This window comes from Apium graveolens, chromosome 2 (assembly GCF_009905375.1).
Source record: "Apium graveolens cultivar Ventura chromosome 2, ASM990537v1, whole genome shotgun sequence".
NCBI lineage: Eukaryota > Viridiplantae > Streptophyta > Magnoliopsida > Apiales > Apiaceae > Apium > Apium graveolens.
The window spans coordinates 180,584,364-180,588,734 of record NC_133648.1 but is presented as its reverse complement, the minus strand read 5'-3'; positions in this window follow the sequence as shown (position 1 = coordinate 180,588,734).

Here is a 4,371-nt window from a genome sequence, read left to right as displayed (position 1 = left end):
TTCAATGCTGATCCAGTTATGTTAGTTCAGGAATCTTTGTCCAGAGTGAATGAAATTAGAAAGGAGTTTCTAATATACATTAAATAGAACTAAGCATAGTTGTTAGGTCCCAATATGTTTGTAGAAGGGGGGGTTTAATACAAACAGTACCGAATAATCGAATAAATGCGGAATAAAAAAATATGAAACAAAATTCAAGTTAAATAAGAATATTATTAAACTTGAAAGGTGTTACAACAACTGTATCGATTACAAGGAATTAATCTCAAATTAATTATCATAAATTTAGAATAAATTTGACATGAACTTTTTCTATTTTTGCAATAATTAGAATCAAATGCTAAACGCGATTTGAGATTAAGTTCTAGGGATTTTGATCCGCTAGATTGTTACACAAGAACAAGATAAAGATTTCAAGTGGTTTGGATTTAACTTTACAAACTAGAAATTTGATCTTGAAATTAGCAGAGAATATAAAATATTGTAGGCGGCTGCTTATGTGTTCTTGAGTTGTATTTTTGGATAGATAGAATGACTTCTACTGCTTCTCTTCTTTTTAAACTAATCAACAGACTTGAATGAACTGGAGTGACAATAGGTGAGATAATCCAATTGTAATAGCAAGACAATCTGTTGAACTGGAGAGACTTTCGGTATGACTATTGTTTGTACTAGCAAGACAATATGATTGAACTAGCAAGACAATCCTCTTTCAGTGTAACTTTCGGCAAGACAATTATTTGTACTAGCATGACTTTCGGTATGACTATTGATTGTCATACCGATTGTCATATTAGTACAATCAGATTGTCTTGTTGAATTTAAATAGATTTTAATCCAATTTAAATTCTGAAAATCCTTAATATTAATTCTAAATTAATTAATCAATTAATTCAATTAATAAATAAATTAATCTTTACAGATATAATTTATTTTCTTAATTAAATTATATGACTTAATTAATTAATAGAGAATTAATACTAATCTTGAGTAGCAACCATTCTTCTGAATATCTTCTGAAAATCACTGAAAATTATGAATCAATTCCACCACTTCAATGTTGACACTCGATGTACTGTCTGGTTCATGAGTGACTAACTTCTGTGACATTTCTTCATGTCTTGACTTTCATTTCAGATTAAATCCCTGTAATTAATTGATACCCTGACGAGATCTCTGTCACTTGATTAAATCCACAATCTTGATTTATATCACTGAGGCTTGAACAATTTCTTGAACTTCTTCTAGTGAATTAATTCCTCTAGTCTGTAGATGAACCTTGTTTCTGAATCCTTTGCCAGATGTTACTTTATGAGATCTCTTTGACGATAGATCCACTATTTACTTGTTACATTCTTATTTGAGTTGAGTTAAATCCTCGAATAAACAAATAGGCTATGCCATATGCCTTTCAATATCCCCCTATTTGTTTGTTAGACAATAACAACAAATACCTAGAGGATAACTCAACTAACAAATAAGAAAAAGATATAAACAGAAATGCAAAGTAAATAGCAGAAAAATTCTGGACTAGATTTAACATTTTCCAGATCCCAAATAGATGTTCCTCTAGACTGAACATATCTTCAAGTAGTTTCATCTTCTTTTGTACAACCACATTTCCTGTTGAGAAGCACATATCTCTCTTGCTTCTCCCCCTAAGAGAATCAACTGATTAAAGAAGATCACCTTCGTTTACCACCTCTCCCGTATAATAGGATCCGCAGATAAAAACCAATGGTACTCCCCTTTTGAAAACAACTTCTTCCCTTACTAGAAAATCACCTTGTGTTTACCACCTCTCCCGTACAATATGATCCATAGTTATAAACAACAATGGTGTGGTATATCTCTCTTGCTTCCTCCCCTATGAGAATCAACTGATTAAAGAAGATCACCTTCGTTTACCACCTCTCCCGTACAATAGGATCCGCAGATAAAAACCAATGGTACTCCCCTTTTGAAAACAGCTTCTTCCCTTACTAGAAAATCACCTTGTGTTTACCACCTCTCCCGTATAATAGGATCCGTAGTTAGAAACAACAATGGTGTGGTGTAGTGTACATATGTAGGATCTTTTTCTTACTCCCTGCTATTTCTCCCCTTTAGTTGAGGAATCCTCCAAACTATTACTTAAGCTTTTATCTCCCCCTTAGAGAAGAAATGTATGTCATCGTCTGAAGGAGTTCTCATATTTCACTTGGTTGGAAAAGAAATAACAAGTAGTTTCTCTTTCTTCCTCACTGTGAGTGTGTGATTCTGTTTAGTGTACCTCACATGTGTTTCACTCTTCTCTCCACTCATGTTTACACTCATTCTCACAAGTGTATCACTCTTCTCTCATAGCTCCAACATTCAGCTGTACCTGCAAGGAAAATCACCTTAGCCATCCTTAAGGAGGTCACAGGTGGTGCAATGGGAGTTCGTAAATCCCCATCCTTGTTAAACTCGTCAGATGAATTTGTCATAATCTACAAGTTGCTAGTTTCCCTTTTAGGGTTCCAAATTTAAATTCTGGGAAGGTAAACAATGATCCAACGAATTTAGCATAAAGATCAAAGTTCCTTTCTAATGTCTGTGAAGACATTTCCTTGTGACTCATCAGGTAATATCTGAATCATTGTCAACAAGTTGCCGATCTGCACCTATGTCAGATCCACTATCCGTAGATGCATCCAGGGGATTTAAGCCTGGGGAGGTAGATACTGACCACTGACATATGGGTTTTGGATCAGTATCCTCTCCTAACACCTATAAAGGCAATTGGTCCATTAACGAACCTTAAATAATCGAATCTGACCTTAAAATGGTCGAAACTCTTGTTTCCGTCAACTCATCCTTTGTGTGTGTAACCTTTCCTTGTGCATCAAGAATTGTTTATGTTTGAAGTGGTGACACTACATCGGATGCCTTGGCCGACAGGCAAATTTCAATAGACACACCCTGTTGAGAGAATGAATCTAGTAACTATTTTTGTGCCTTTTCAGCCATTACATCTTTTTGAGAAGATGTATGGGGGCTAGCAGTTGTCTCGGTTTAAATACTACTCATCTATGTAGGAGACAGAGCTACTGGATTGACTACAGAACCTTCCTTATGTGGTGCACTAAGGCACTATCTCCCTCACGCTCATTCATACTACATTTAGTGGTAAGAGAGTGTGGGTTGGTTCTGTTTCTATGTTTGTCTTTACAGTCTGGGATAGAAGTTGTGGGTTTTCAACCTCATGACTGTCAATGAAAGAAAGTCATTGGAGACTGAACCTGTATCACAAAACATATGGAAATAGAGATAAAATGTACTTAAGATATATAATGAATGAAAATTATACATTTAATCTTTTGAGAGAAATGATGTACAATAGTGATTTCAAAGGATTTTACATGAAATAAGAAATCACTAATGTAGAAAGAAGTTTGATTTTCTCCTAAAACACACTACACATATAAAACTATATGATTGTGCCTAGTGATAAGAGAATTATAAATCTGACGACTCTACTAGTTCATATTAAATTATAACTTCCAATAGAGTGCCATACCATGTCCTTGACGATTGCTTGAGTAGTACACTAGTTCATACCAACCTGAAGTGAGATTGTGAAGAAGAGATTGCATAGTCCAATAGATCTGCAGCTGCAAAGTCCATGAACTGTGGTGCACTGACTTCCTCTTTTGACTCACCAACCAGGAGTACACTTGTACACATCTTACTAGAGTCCAATTCTATGTGTAATGTGCAGCAGGTGCCTGATATGTCGTAATATTCTCAAGTCTCGTCACTGGTGCTATATGTTAGATACTGCTTCCTGGTAATAACCTAGCACAATATATAAATTTTCAATGATAACATTCCCAGCTTGCAAATAGCCATATCCCTCAGATAAACCTTTGCTATTATCTCTAAAGGTAACCAGGGGGCCAGCTTTCTCAATCCATATTTGATAGCAGGGCTCTATCTCCGATCATATGTCTTGATGATCCACTTGTCAAGAATCCACACTACCGGTTACACCTGTATACTGCCCTGCACTTCAAATGGATTAGACCTTCTTCGGAACCCGAACTTGGTTGGGCCCGGCATACTTGTAGAATTGACCTCTGTCAGGCAAAACAACATTCTTAACTTTAATGGTCTCAACTTTCTCAATGACTGAACATTTGACCTTGTAAACAGCCTTAACAAATTTCTGTTTAGGCTTAGGCACAAATGTCTCCTTTCTAGCCTTAGAAGGACTAGCAGTCTTAGACCTATCATGCTTCTTATTATTCACATGCTGACGAGGAGTAGTCTTATCACTAGAAACATGCTTACCATTAAAATAAGCATACATCAGATTAAAAGCACAAGACATACAATTAGAAACACCAC